The sequence below is a fragment of the Chanodichthys erythropterus genome, chromosome 15 (genome assembly GCF_024489055.1).
Source record: "Chanodichthys erythropterus isolate Z2021 chromosome 15, ASM2448905v1, whole genome shotgun sequence".
NCBI classification, from domain to species: domain Eukaryota; kingdom Metazoa; phylum Chordata; class Actinopteri; order Cypriniformes; family Xenocyprididae; genus Chanodichthys; species Chanodichthys erythropterus.
The window spans coordinates 38440788-38456825 of record NC_090235.1 but is presented as its reverse complement, the minus strand read 5'-3'; the positions used below and the strand labels follow the sequence as shown (position 1 = coordinate 38456825).

The window sequence follows — 16038 nt, the reverse complement described above, 5'->3', positions numbered from 1 at the left end:
TCCTCCGAGGGCCTGTTCGGTGACGCAGTTGCTACTGTCGTCGACAGGTTCGAGGAGGCGAAAAAACAGAAAGCGGCGTTCCAAAGATTCTTTCCCCGGAAATCTCATCCCCCTGAGGCTGCTGGGCGGGAGCAGCCTCAGCCGATAGCCGGCTCCTCGGGATACAGGTCCCAGCAGAAAGCTAGTGTGGCCGCCCGTGTAGCCTTCTGGGGGTAGGGCGGATCTGAGGACCGTCATTATTTCCCGGAAGGCTTCCCAAAAAAATCCTGACGGTCATGGGTCAGGGTTTCTGAGGGCAGTCCCCTCCGAAGGGGTTCGACGATTAACATCTATCGTTCCCCATCGGTGCCCTCAGGGGGCTGTTCTGCCAACCCTGCCACCCAGTGTGCGACAGGGCGCAGCAGTCCCCGTCGATCTTTCGAGGAGGGTCGGCCAGCACATGATTCGCTTATCTGCCGGTGCGCCGTGCCAGATAAACGAGCCAAGTGCTCAAAAAACACCAGAGACCAGTCTCGAGAGGCTGGTTCCCTTAGTAGAATTTTTGGGGGAATGGAAACTTCTTCTGAATATTTCGAAATGGGTGCTGCTCATGGTAGAACAGGGTTACAGAATTCAGTTCGGTTCTCTTCCGCCCAGGTTCAGTGGAGTGATTCACACAGTGGTAGCTCCAGAGCAGTCTCTGGTAATGGAACAGGAGGTTACGACGCTTTTGCAAAAAGGGGCTATAGAACGGGTTCCCTCTCCCAGCAAAATGTCGGGCTTTTACAGCCGCTACTTCATTGTTCCAAAGAAGGATGGGGGGTTGCGTCCGATCATAGATCTTCGTATACTAAATCGATCTGTAAAGAAGTTGAAGTTCAAGATGCTTACACTCAAACAGATTATTCCACAGATCAGATCCGAGGACTGGTTTGTGGCGATAGATCTAAAGGACGCATATTTTCACATTTCCATCCATCCTTCTCACAGGAAGTTCCTCAGGTTTGCTTTTGGGGGCGAAGCATACCAATACAAGGTTCTTCCCTTCGGCCTATCACTATCACCCCGCACGTTCACGAAGTGCGTGGATGCAGCCTTGGCTCCGCTGAGACTCCAGGGCATCCGCGTGCTGAACTATATCGACGATTGGTTGATTTTAGCTCAAACAGAACGTCTGGCAGTTCAACATCGAGATGTTGTGTTGTCGCACATGAAGAAGCTTGGGCTGAGGCTCAACGCCAAGAAAAGTGTGCTGGTTCCGAGTCAGGTTGCCAACTATCTTGGGGTAATCTGGGATTCCATCACGATGCGGGCGCAATTGACTCCCGCTCGTGTGACTTCCATTCTCGGGGCCGTGAATGGGGTGAAGTTAGGCCGGTCACTCACTGTAAAACAGTTTCAGAGACTGTTGGGTCTGATGGCAGCTGCGTCCAACGTTGTTACTTTTGGCCTTCTGCACATGAGACCCTTACAGTGGTGGCTCAGGACCAAGGGGTTTTCTCCGAGGGGAAATCCTTTTCGCATGATCAAAGTCACGCGGCGGTGCCTTCGTGCTCTGGTCATGTGGAAAAAGCCTTGGTTCCTGTCCCAGGGACCCGTGTTGGGAACTTCATGTCGTCGCGTAATGCTTACGACAGATGCGTCCCTCACGGGCTGGGGAGCGATCATGAGTGGTCGCTCAGCTCAAGGTCACTGGGAGGTACACCAGCTCTCCTGGCACATAAATCGGCTGGAGATGCTGGCAGTGTTTCAGGCTCTGAAGCACTTCCTCCCCGACCTGAGGGGCCACCATGTGTTGGTTCAGACAGACAACACTATGGTGGTCTCCTACATAAATCACCAAGGGGGACTGCGGTCTCGGCCACTATGCAAACTGGTCAGTCACATCCTCCTGTGGACCCAGGGGAAATTACTCTCGCTAAAGGCGGTGTATATTCCGGGGTATTTGAATATGGGGGCGGACGCTCTGTCGAGGCAGAGCGCGAGTCCGGGGGAATGGAAGCTTCACTCAGAGGTAGTGGAGCTCATATGGAAAACATTCGGTCGAGCGGAAGTCGATCTCTTTGCCACAGAGGAGTCAACTCAATGCCCTCTGTGGTACTCTCTGAGGCACCCAGCTCCTCTGGGGTTGGATGCCATGATACAGACGTGGCCGAGGCGACGTCTGTATGCTTTTCCCCCAGTCGCTCTGCTCCCGGGAGTTCTGGACAAAGTCCGTCAGGAAGGGGTAGACCTGGTGGCTCCTTTCTGGCCAACAAGAATATGGTTTGCGGACCTAGTATCGCTTCTTCACGGCTCTCCTCTGGAGCTTCCAGTCAGACAGGATCTCCTGTCCCAAGCGGGCGGCATGTTTTTACATCCCCGTCCAGAAATGTGGCACTCCACATTAAAAGTGTATGTGGCTGTATTTCAGCCTATCATGTTCCTATGGGTGGTGTCTCGGTAGGTCGAGACCCCTTAGTTGTTCGCTTCCTTCGTGGCGCACTGAGGCTAAGGCTTTCAGTACGCCCAAAATCTCTGACCTGGGACTTACCCATCGTGTTACAAGGGTTGGCTGAGGCGCCCTTTGAACCTTTGGAAGATGTGTCAGATAAAATGCTCACATTGAAGACTGTGTTTTTACTGGCCATCTCATCCTTGAAAAGGATAGGTGACCTTCAAGCTCTTTCGGTTTCACCATCATGTTTAGAGTTTGCACCAGGGATGGTTAAGGCCTTTCTACATACAAGGCCTGGTTACATTCCTAAGGTCCCCACTAGGGTCCCAGGTCCTATCGTTTTGGAGGCTTTTTATCCCCCTCCGTTTACTGATCCGGATCAGGAAAAACTTAATCTGCTGTGTCCTGTGAGGGCATTGGACGCTTATGTTCACAGAGCTGCCCTGTGGAGAAAATCAGACCAACTATTTGTATGTTATGGGTCCCCGAGTCGAGGGGGCCCAGCGTCTAAGCAGAGGATGAGTAAATGGGTGGTTGAGGCCATCTCATTATCGTATAAAGCCCTGGGGCGTCCATGCCCCTTGGATGTTAGGGCACACTCAACTAGAGGTATGGCTGCTTCAAGAGCTCACATGTCAGGAGTTTCCTTGGCGGATATTTGTGGTGCTGCTGGATGGTCATCCCAGCACACCTTCATCAGATTTTATAATCTTAATGTGAGTAGTACTCCGGGTGCTTTGGTGTTACAAGATAGCAGCCAGGCACTCGGAGGCACGGCGTAGTGGGGACAGCGTTCCCATCACGTCACTGACGTAGCGTCGATAGTTCCCACGAAAGGGAACGTCTTGGGTTACGAGTGTAACCCTTGTTCCCTGAGTAAGGGAACGAGACGCTACGTCATGTTGCCGTACCTCCAGCATGCCTGGAGCGCTTACTTCAGACATATCACAGAAGCTAGCGTTCTTTGTTTCTGGGCATGCTTTATAGGTTCCGGTCCGCGACGTCGCCCGCCTCTGACGTCACGTTCTCTCATTGGTTGGATACAATAGTGCTTCACGAACACAAAAATGCAGAGGATTCCCATCACGTCACTGACGTAGCGTCTCGTTCCCTTACTCAGGGAACAAGGGTTACACTCGTAACCCAAGACGTTTTCTTGTGTAAAACAAGGACACATCTCTGTTTATAATTCACTGCAATATGTTACTGGAATGAATCAGACATGATGCAGAATTCATCAATATTTTATGTTGCAATTTGCTACATTCCTACAGTAATATTTTAATGAAATATATTTTAAATCTTAAAATTAAATGCTATAAAAATGACTGAATTGTATCTGTATCAGTGGATGGTGTGTATACAAATTCTTGTATTTTGGAATTACTCAGTGCAAAAAAATAAATAAATAAACATGTTGTTTAAATCCAGGAGCTCTTATTTCTACAAGAGGTGTTACGGGACATGAGATGTCAGTTCCTGATATACCCACAGAGTTAACTACTTGGTTAGAGATTGGACCATCATAATGTGCGGAGGTCATTGATGTCACATCTGCTCCAGAATCCAAAAGGAACGTTTGTGGCTGACCATGCCCCATCAATGTAATATAAGGTAAATCTTCACTATGATTTGAAAATGTTAGGGTCATCATTGATAAGTCGGAACTGACTCAGACTGGGGAACTCTGGCTCCCCTGTTGTTGGTTATTATGCTCTGTAGTGGGATACGTAGCTACTGGTGGTTTATTTCTCTGTAGCTGTGGCTTCACCCATTTTCTTCTGCTCTAGCTGTGCTACCTGTGTGTGCTTTCTGATTCTTTTCGCAGAGACTCCGAGTTAGAAGCACATCCACGAGAGGACCACAGTCGAGAACCAGTCTTACCTGCACATTTACACACTCATTACTCATTCCCATTAGCCCACACTTGACATTGCACCCTTACACCTTTGATTTGCCCTGCTTGTTTGTTTTGTTTTGTTGTGTTTTGTTTTGTTCTTTTCTTCAAGGTCTGTGTCAGTTTAGATCTCCCTCGCAGTGCCAAAACATGTGTTGCACAACAGACCCTGCTGGACACTGGGAGGACCTGGAGACCTGGCTAAGTGTTGTAACAGACAGCATCCTACCTAAAGCCGCTGAAACACTAAAGCATCAGACACAGGACCAGCTGGATGACAGCATAGCAAGCCTCATGAAACAAGACCCAAGCCAGAGCTACAGTCACAAAGAACTAGCCAAGATCACCGGCTCCTTAAGCCACACACTCATCGCCACCCTCAAACTGAGCGACAGGCAAGCCGCCCATCGCCAACAGGAGCTGGCACGTGCACAACGACGCATCGAACAGCTGGAGCTGGAGGCTCAGGAACGACAAGAAGGGCCTGATGAAGTGGAACAAGGCGCAAAAGAGGAGATCAACAGGCTAAAAGAGACCCTAGCAGCTCCTACGCAAGAAATGGAACGAGGCAGAAAAGACTATGCTGACCTCTCCGACAAGCTACAGTACGCAGAACAGCTACTGGAAAAAGCAAAGGCTGACTTCAGAGACAAGAACAGCCGAATTAAAGCTCTCGAAACTCACCTGAATGAGTTAAGAAATTAGGTCAGCCGCCTAACACGTCAGCTTGACTACATCAAAGAAGAGTCCGACAGTATTAAAGAGGAATTCAAGCATGCATATGAATTGCGCTGTGAGCCATCAAGAACACGTCGGACACCAACTTCACCTTTGCCAAGCAGGACCGGCTCCCCTGTCTGGACTGGCACATGATCAGAAGGGGGCAGTGCCAAAACAGTCACCAGCTCCCTCCGAAGAATCCTATCTCCCCACTAAACTAAAAGAATTTGCTCCAGCCAGCCACAGATCATCTCATGGCTTGGACCTTAGAGACCTTGACAAGCTTGCTAGAAACATTGGCAAATTCACTCCAAATGTGCCAGGTAGTCCAAATGTTCAGAGTTATCTGCAAGATATTGACTTCCATCTGGAGATGAGACCCAATGTCACTGACAAAGATAGACTTTATTTGCTAAGAGCCACATCCAGCTCTGAAGTGCGCAGCTTCCTGGACCGGCAGCCTGCCCACACAAAGACTGATTACCACCTGCTCCAAGAAGCTCTCATTAAAGAGTTTGCCGACCCTGAGTCAGAACAAGGACTAGTGGCTGCCCTGGAAACAAAACAAGGTCGCCATGAATCTCCTCAAGTCTTCTATAGCCGACTCAGGCTAGCGTACTTCGGGTCTCGCAACGAACAGAATATGGAGGAAGAATTGAACTTCAAAACTCTCTTCCTGAGAAACCTCCATCCTGGGGTGAGCCACCATCTTGGCGTCCTTGCCTGTCCACGCACAATGAGTGCTCAACAGTTAAGAGACTTGGCGCACAAAGCTTACTGCAAACAGAAGATGGCCTTAGAAAAGGGCACCAAAACCACCACAGTTCTTGACCTCAACACTCAGAGTCAGGGGCTGGCCCTAGAGGGCACCCAGCGTCAAGACCTTGCCAAGCCGACACCCAAAGAGTGGAATGCATCCTCGTCCAACAGAGAGTGGGACCCAAACACTGGTACTCGACCTAAACAGAGAGACAACCGCTGGGATGGACCACGTGGACGACAACGCTCACCTGGACGTCACTGGGAAAATTCATGGAACCAATCAAGACCTCATGAGAGTCATTGGGAGAAAACTTGGAGTCAGCCAAGCTCATTTGGAAACCCCAGAGGAAAAAGCTCATGGGAATCCAAGGGAAAACGACAAACACACCCTGGAGCAACCAGCCCAAGGAATCGACGAAAAAACTCACAAAGATTCCAAGCTGACAGAGCTCAAAATGAATCCATACCAGAACAAAAGACTTCACCTTGCTTCGACTCTCAAGAGCTGATGAAAATGATGATGAAAGAGTTCTTCCAACGAAAGGAGGAAGACCGGAAGTGGGAAAAGAAAGAGAAACCAGATTCTTCCTGACTAGCGGCCGGACGAAATGGCAGCGACCACCAGACTCAACACACCCCAGAGAACAGCACCTCATCTCTCTCCCAGAGAACCACAAGCACCATAACTCCAAACGGACAAGAAGTCCCACCTGAACATCCCACAAAACTGACCTGATGGGTCAGATCACAGCAGCATCCAACAAACGCCTGCTGTGGAAACCACTCCAGTTCCTGAAAGTGCTGTCTTGGTCGTCTGCCACTCCTCCGAAGAAAACGAAATAAATGCTGACATCCTACCTCTCTCATCCCAAACTCCAGTCCCACAACTCCTGGGTGATCTCATTGAGAAAGGTATAGCAAGTAAAATTTTACCTCTCCGTTATCATCGAACAACACATCAAGGTCGAAGCCCTCCTCGACACTGGAGCTGACATCACCCTAATGTCAACAGAACTCCTTGAAGAAGTCCAAAGCAGAACAAAGAGGTCTCATGGAACCTTTAAACTTCAAAGGTGTGAGCTGAATCTCCAAGCATATTCCCACACAGGCCTACAACTAAAACATGTGGCCCCAATTCACCTAACAGTGGGACCAATGAATCTTGTTCACCCAGTATACGTCTCACCACTCAACACATATCCTCTCCTCATTGGGAAGGACCTGCTTAACCGCTTTGAACCCTTAATAGACTTCAAGCACCTGAAGATATGGACGCAAGTCCGTGAGCCTCTGCCTCTCCAGTCAGTAAATTCCAACGAATCGCAGTGTCAGGTCACAGACACCGCCCCTCATCTACTGACTGACGATGCAAGTTCAAAACCAAGAGCAAGTTCCACTTCAAGCAACAGGAACCAAGACCCATTCCTCTGCTCATTGCAAGCATCTGACTCAGACTCAGGTTCCCTCAGAATCATGACTGCCATAAATGTCCAAGACATATCAGTGCCTGATGCAGCATTAGCCCTGTGGGCTGAAAACTCAGCTATCAGCCTGAAACTCTTCAGAACATTGAAGCAGACAAATAAGAGCATACCACACATCTCGAAGCATAGCCGCTTCCCTCTCAATCCTTGGTCAACAACCATGGCTACCTCCAAGATCGTCTGTGCTGTAGACATACGATGGAACAACAGACTCTTGACTCACTACCTCCTGGTTGTCCCCAACCTGCCTCATGACATTTACATAGGAGCAGACATCATGGTCCGTCTCAACGCCTGCGTTGACACCGTGAATGACGTCATATGGGCTCCCTTTTCACACCAATTGACATTTTCAGTCAACCTCAAGAATCTTCGATCTGGTCAAACAATACCAGATGCATGCTCCATGATCAACGAGCAAGAAGCCACAATCCCCGCTTACAGCAAGAGTGTCAGTGTCCGCCTCAACATGCGACCTGGCCAGACCCTTAACAGTAAGCTAGGCTTCTTCCAACCTTCCAGGACCTGCCTAAAACTAGGACTGACCTTGGAAGCCATACCTCTCATAGAAGTGTCATCTCGTGCTGTGTATGTGTTGTTCAACAACTGTACGGCCAAAGACATCAATGTGCCAAAAGCCAGTCACCTGGGATGGCTCATCAACCAGGCGTTCCATGACTTTGAACTGACAGTTCCTGTCATCGGCCACATACCAGCCAAACTAATTTCAGATGAATGTCACAACAATTTAACTTTTACAAAGCCCCATGAGATCATCGCCATCACTTCTATTCTGCCGGTGCCTAAAGAAAGCGTCTGCCGATCAGAACTTACAGATGACACTCACCTCGCCGTCTACGCTGTGTCAACACAGACTACAACAGAGTCACCTGTAGAACAGATCGTCAAGGCCCACAGTCCCTCAAAGGACTCAGAGGAACCCTACGCCGGGTTCAATGCACAAGTCCAACAAATCCTGAGCGAGGCGGATTCCCTCCACAGTGAAATGGATCGCCAAGGACTTAAAGAAGTTCTGTGCAAATACAAGGAATCCTTCGCAAAGGATTCCCTGGACTGTGGCCTGACTGATATCCACATGGTGCGCATCCCAACTCACCCAAATGCACCACCGACATTTGTGCGGCAGTACAAGATTCCAATAGCATCATACGAATCAGTGCAAGATATCATTGACTCCATGCTGCAAAAGGGGGTCATCCGACCTTGCAACAGCACCTACTCCTCCCCGATATGGCCAGTCCTAAAGCCCAACTGCAAATGGCAGCCCACCATTGACTATCGCAAATTAAACCAGCAAGTTCCCTTTTCGCGATGGCCTATGACTCAATTGGACCAAGAGATTCCCAAAATCAAAGGCTCCACGATCCTATCCACACTGAACGTCGCCTCAGGATTTTGGACAATCCCTGTCCACCCTGATGACCAACACAAATTGGCATTCACCTTTGGCAATCGACAATTCACCTTCACAAGGTGCCCCTTCGGCTATGCCAACTCCCCAGCTGAATTCAACATCTTTCTGAACAAAGCTTGCCCTGACGCCAGAGCCAGAGGCAACCTCATCTATGTTGATGATATCCTTATGAAAAGCAACAATGTGGCAGACCACCTCAAAGAAATCGACCATGTCCTGAACCAGCTGTCAACAGCAGGAGCGAAAATTGCCCTCCACAAAGGACAATGGTGTAAAACCAAGGTAAATTATGTTGGCTTGCTCGTCGGACGAGGCGGCATTTAACCGCAGTCCAGCCGTACACAAGCAATACAAAACATAAAGACGCCGACTAACATCTCTGAGCTACGAAGCTTTCTGGGAGTGTGCAACTACTCACGACAGTTCATCGAGAACTATGCTGACATCGCACGACCACTGACTTCCCTCCTGAAGAAGGACAAACCCTTTGTTTGGTCGGAAGCCCAGGACACAGCCATGAGCGAGCTCAAACAACGCCTGTGCTCCACCCCATGCCTGGCCTACCCCGACCCAGGAAAAGAGTTCTATCTGGAAGCTGGATTCTCCAATCATTGCCTCAGTGCAGGTCTGTACCAGCTCCACGACAAAGACAAATGGGTGGTCGCTTATGCCAGCAAAACCTTGCTTCCCCCAGAATGCAAATACTCAGACTGCGAAAAAGCCTTGCTTTGCACTGTATGGGCCATTCAGTGTTTCTCCAACTACATTGGAGCTCAGAAGGTTATCATTGAAACGTGTCACCAACCAGTGACCTTCCTCAACAGCCAACGAATCAGGGATGGCGTGGTAACCAACGCCCGCATAGCTACATGGTTAATGACGCTCCAAGGACGAGACGTCGAGGCAAGATATGCCCAAAACCACAAATCCTCACTGGGAAACGGGCTAGTACACGCTGTACACGAGTCACGGAACAACCCGATTACCTCAGCTGTCAGAGCAAATGCAGGTACAAGCAAACTTCTCTCTCTCTTGCTGGAAACTGGTGAAACTCCTTTAAACCTAAAGAATCAAGCCAAAGCTCTGCTTTTGTGATTTTCCTCAGGTTATAAGTTAAGTTAGCACTGAACTTGGGACTTTTCATAAGTCATCAACTCCGCGAATGTGTGTGCGTATATGTATGTGTGTGTGTGTGTGTGTGTGTGTTTAGCCTTAGTTTCCTGTAATCATTAGAAGTAGTCAATAAATCATCTGGGGTTACGTCTGTAACCCTGGTTCCCTGAATAAGGGAACGAGACGCTGCATAAGCGCTTTGGGAACGCCTCTGCGTGTTACGTCTTGAAGCACTCGTGAAATCGAACCAATAGTGTGACGGGACGTCAGAGCGGGTGACGTCACGGACCAGGAAACTATAAAGCACCCTTGAGAACAAAGAATGCCAGCTTCTGAAATAGGGATGAAGCAGACGCTCACAGGCGTGCTGGGAGTATGGCTAAGCTACGCAGCGTCTCGTTCCCTTATTCAGGGAACCAGGGTTACAGACGTAACCCGAGACGTTCCCTTTCATGGGAACATCGACGCTGCGTAAGCGCTTTGGGAATGCTATCCCAACTAGGCCATAAGACCAAATGCATGTCTGTTATCTTTCAGGACGACAGTACTGAGGACCCTGGAGTGGAGCCCAAGTCAAGGTTATAGAACCTAATAAAGGTATGCTGAGACGACCACCCAGCAGCCTCACATATGTCATTGAGGGGGACCCCCGACATCAAAGCCTTTGAGGCAGCCATACCCCTGGTGGAATGTGCCTGGACAGCCAACGGAGAAGGCTGCCCGGAGGACTCATAGTCAAGCGAGATGGCCTCGACCACCCACTTACTCACTCTCTGCTTGGACGCCGGACCTCCTTTGTTAGGAGATCCGTAACATACAAATAATTGTTCAGATTTTCGCCACAGGGCAGCTCTGTGGACATAATCGTCTAAAGCCCTCACTGGGCAGAGCAGATTTAGTTTTTCCTGATCCGCATTTGCAAAAGGTGGAGGACAAAAGGCCTGCAGCACAATCGGCCCCGGGACACTTGTAGGGACCTTGGGAATATACCCAGGTCTAGGATGCAGAAAAGCCTTGACCATTCCAGGTGCAAAGTCTAGACATGAAGGAGCAACGGAAAGTGCTTGTAAATCTCCAATTCTTTTGAGAGATGTTATGGCCAGAAGAAATATGGTTTTCAAAGTGAGAAGCTTCTCAGACACTTCTTCCAAAGGTTCAAAGGGAGCCGCAACCAACCCTTCCAACACAATCGCTAGGTCCCAGGACGGAGTTTTTGTGCGTACCACAGGCCTCAGCCTCTGAGTACCACGGAGAAAACGTATGACTAAAGGGTTTCTACCCACAGAAACGCCTTCTATTTTAGCGTGATAAGCAGAAATCGCTGCAATATATACCTTCAATGTAGAAGGGGTTAAACCATCCGAGAATTTTTCTTGGAGAAATTGCAGTACATGACTGATGGAGGAGTGGAACGGATCCACCTGTAATCGGCTACACCAAGTAGCAAACAGCTTCCACTTATACGCATAAAGTTTTCTCATGGATGGAGCTCTGGAGTGGAGAATGGTCTCCACAACCTCAGTTGAGAGACCGGATTCTATGAGCTCGGCCCCTTCAGGGGCCAGGCCCACAATTTCCATATCTCCGGGCGGGGGTGAACTATTGAGCCGCCCGCTTGAGACAGAAGGTCCTGCCTGATTGGAATCTCCATAGGGGAGCCTTCTAAGAGGGATACTAGATCCGTGAACCATATCCGGGTCGGCCAGAACGGGGCTACCAATATTAGACGGACCCCGTCCCGTCGAACCCTCTCCAGAACTCCGGGGAGCAGAGCAATCGGGGGAAATGCGTACAGGCGCAGCCTTGGCCACGTCTGTACCATAGCATCCAGAGGGGCTGGATGAGTCAAAGAATACCACAACGGGCAATGAGACGTCTCTTTCGAGGCAAACAAGTCGACTTCTGCGCGAACAAAATTCTTCCATATCAGCTCCACCACCTCGGGGTGGAGCCTCCATTCCCCGGGCCTCGGCCCCTGCCTCGACAGGATGTCTGCCCCCACATTTTGATGTCCCGGGATATGAGCTGCTCTCAGAGAGAGACATTTTTCCTGGGACCATAGGAGGATCTGATGTGATAATTTGCACAGCTGGCGAGACCTCAGACCCCCCTGATGGTTGATATAGGAGACCACTGACATGTTGTCTGTACGAACTAACACATGATGGCCCCTTAGGTCTGGGAGGAAGTATTTGAGTGCTCGAAATACCGCCATCATCTCCAGCCGATTTATATGCCAGGAACGATGATGGTCCCCCCAAAGACCCTGAGCTGTGCGACCACTAATGATCGCTCCCCAGCCTGTGAGAGACGCATCCGTCGTTAGCATTTTGCGACGACAAGGAGCCCCCAGCACAGGACCTTGGGACAGAAACCAGGGTTTCTTCCACACTGCCAAGGCACGAAGGCACCGCCGCGTGACCTTGATTGTGCGAAAAGGATTTCCCCTCGGAGAAAACCCCCTGGTTCTGAGCCACCACTGTAACGGTCTCATGTGCAGCAGACCAAAAGGTATCACGTTGGAAGCGGCTGCCATCAGACCTAACAGTTTCTGAAACTGTTTTACAGTGAGTGACTGGCCTAATTTCACCCCTTTCACGGTTGAGAGAATAGAATTCACCCGGGCAGGAGACAGATGTGCCTGCATCGTCGTGGAATTCCAAACCACCCCTAGATAGCTGGTAGTTTGAGCTGGAAGAAGCACACTCTTCTTGGTATTGAGTCTCAACCCTAACCTTCTCATGTGTGACAGAACTACATCTCGATGTTGAGCTGCCTGTTGCTCTGATTGAGCCAGAATCAACCAATCGTCGGACCCCGTTGAACTGGGGCGGGCGAGACCCGAATTGTATTTTGTAACCCTTTTCTATCATCTGCAGTACCCACTGAGAAATATTGGGAAGACGTTTCCATTCTTCCAAAAATTCTACTAAGGGAACCAACCTCTCGAGGCTGGTCTCTGGTGTTTTTTGAGCACTTGGCTCGACGCCCTGGAGCGGCGCACCGGCAGGAAGAAGTCGAATCAAGCGCTGACCGGCCCTCCTCAGAGGGTCGGTGGGGACCGCTGCGCCCCGTAATGCACGAGATGGCGGGGTTGGCAGAACGGCCCCCTGAGGGCGCCGAAGAGGGGTTAGTATTATAGATTTTAATTTGACAAGACCCTCTCCGGAGGGGGCTGCTCTCAGAAGTCCTGAACCCCTGGCGTCAGGACTTCTTCGAAGCCTTCCTAGCAATAATGAAAGTCCGCAGATCTGTCTTACCCCTGGAAGGCTTCGCTTGCGTTGCCCTCCCCGGTCCCCAAGATCTTTGCGGGGGAGCACGGGTGGCAACACTTTGTTTCTGTTGCGCTCTATGCGCAGTCGAGGAGCTTGTAGAGCGGCAAGGGAGGAACTTTTGGAAGGCCGCCGACTGTCTTTTTGCCTCCTGGAACCTCTCGACGACAGATGTAACCGAGTCGCCGAAGAGGCCCAGGGGAGACACAGGTGCATCTAGAAGCACAGACTTATCTCGCTCTTTTATGTCTGACAGATTGAGCCATAAATGTCTCTCCGTGGCCACCAGGGCTGCCATAGAGCGGCCTATTGATTTCGCCGTCTCCTTGGTGGCCCGGAGAGACAAGTCGGTAGCCTTCCTGAGCTCTTGGATCGCATCAAAAGTCGCCTCGCCACTCTCGTCTATCTCCCCCAGCAGGTCGGCTTGATATGCCTGGAGGATGGCCATAGTGTGGAGACATGCGGCCGCCTGACCTGCTGAGGCATAAGCCCTGCCCACCAGCGCTGATGTTGTACGCAGGGGTCTGGTGGGCAAAGTCGGGGATTTTAGGGACGATGCTGTCTCAGGCGAGATATAGCTCGTGAGCGTCTCCTCGACCTGAGGCATCGCCCCATAACCGTGCTCTTTACCTCCTACTATATTACTATATAGAGTGGTTTGTGGATTGTAAACAACGAAATTGTGCTGGCTTATGCCACGATCTCGACACCTCAGTGTGGAGATCGTGGAAAAATGGCAATCCCCGGGGCTGAGGCTGTGATCGGGCGGGGAGAAAGCGCTCATCCAGTTTGCTTTTTGTTTGCGCTTCTGATCTTTCTTCTGGCCATTCTATTTTTAACTTTGCCACCGCCCGAGTCACAACATCTAAAAGCTCCTCATGAGCTGGAGATGAGGATGGCGGGTCCTCATCTCCAGCCCCGACGCTCGCTACATCCATCTCCTCGGAGCTGGATAAGAGAAGCGCCGGTGCAGGTGCCTCTACCCTGGGGGAAGAAACCGCAGCGCGTGCTTCCGCAGCCAGGGGAGAGACACTGGGTCTGGCGGGTGAAGGCTGAGATAGGGCAGGACCCGTCTCTAGCCCCTCCGCCAGATCCATCTGTGAACCCCAGGACTGAAGCTGCCGCTGTGCCTCGGCAGCAGCGGGACCCGAGCCCTGGGGAACACTCGCCGCGGCGTCCTCTTTTTTATCAAAGAACGCGCGCCGTGATTGGAGTACACGGAGCGTTAGCTTTTCACAATGTACACAGACAGCTCCCTCGAGAGCTGCCTGTGCATGCTCCACTCCCAAACAAGCAACGCACACCTCGTGTGTATCCCCGCCCGAGATGAAGCGAGGGCAGGGATGAACACACTTAACAAACTGTTGCTTGCTTGAACTCGCCATTTGTGTCTTAATATATATATATGTATGTATATATGTGCTTTGGTGAACTAAAATACTCTTGTCCTCGGACGAAGAGATATTTTGTTTGCTGTGTAAATATAAAGGGACAGACAATACCAAATAAGACACACGATAACACAGAGCGCTGCTGAAGACTTCAGAAGCTGGCGTTCTTTGTTCTCAAGGGTGCTTTATAGTTTCCTGGTCCGTGACGTCACCCGCTCTGACGTCCCGTCACACTATTGGTTCGATTTCACGAGTGCTTCAAGACGTAACACGCAGAGGCGTTCCCAAAGCGCTTACGCAGCGTCGATGTTCCCATGAAAGGGAACTTGTTTTGATTTTCACATATACGAGTTTCTTGTGTTGTGTGTCAAATTACTGTCTTAAACTTAAAGATCAAGTTACCTCTTGCTTATAATATAATAATTACAATAATAACAATAATCATAATAAAATATTGTTACTGTTGGCCGCAGAATAGTATTTTATCCAGAATTGGTAAAATACTCTAACCTCAATTTTGGACGAATAATTGATGAAGTGTTAAATATTAATTCTGAATCATTTACAGTGAATCATTTACAGTTGATTCAATTCTTATTCCCCGTAACAATTAAATTGAGCTAATAAATGACCTAAGGTACATTACAACAGTTTGTGTGCTTCAATACGCAGATGACATCCTGGTTTCCGGGGAGACAAAAGAGGACTGTGAAAAGGCCTCCATCATCGTCTGCAATGTGCTCGCCCATCTGGATTGAAGGCCTCGAGAGACAAGCTTCAGTGGGTCCAGTCTAAAGTGACATACGTGGGACACATAATAATGCCAAGTTTGAGAGCGATCTCATATGATAGGGTCCAGATGATCAGAAAAATGAAGTCCCCTCGAACTGTACAGCAGCTTCAAAGCTTTCTGGGGTTAGTGAACTATTGTAGATCATGGATATCTGATTGTGCCATACATTATAGGCATCTACAAAACCTGATTGACCACAAAGCTCCCCCAAGTACTCTTTTAAACAGGACTGATGAGGCAGAACTACATTTCACTGCCTTGAAACAAGCCATCACTAAGGCACCCACATTGGGTCTTCCTGACTGTTCCCGAGATTTCCACTTGCATGTCCGCGAGGCGGAAGGGGTGACTCTTGGCGTCCTGTTGCAACAGCATGGCTCCATGTATAGACCACTAGCATACCTATCTAAGAAACTAGATAATACAGCTTCAGGTATGCCAGCATGTCTTCGTGCTGTAGCTGCGGCTGCTCTGGTTGTACAGATGGCAGAAAGAATGGTTTTATCGCATCCACTGATCCTTTATACCTCTCATCAGGTAGGAGCTATCCAACACAATATGCAAACACAGCATATGACAATGCAACAACGCTCAGGCTATGAGGCAATCCTGCTGGCTACCAAAAACCTCACTATTAAGCCAACAGCATCCATCAACCCTGCACTATTAGGCATTCTAGGTATGGCTGGCATGGTAGATAATGCGACAGATCATGACTGTATCATTGAATTGCCTTCCTCATGTTCTTCCAGGGC

General features: G+C 49.7%; 1 pseudogene; it reads left to right on the top strand.

Moving 5' to 3' along the window:
- Window positions 1-1845: 1845 nt before the first annotated feature.
- On the top strand, window positions 1846-6387 carry LOC137037184 (uncharacterized; annotated as a pseudogene).
- The last annotated feature ends 9651 nt before the right edge of the window (window positions 6388-16038 follow it).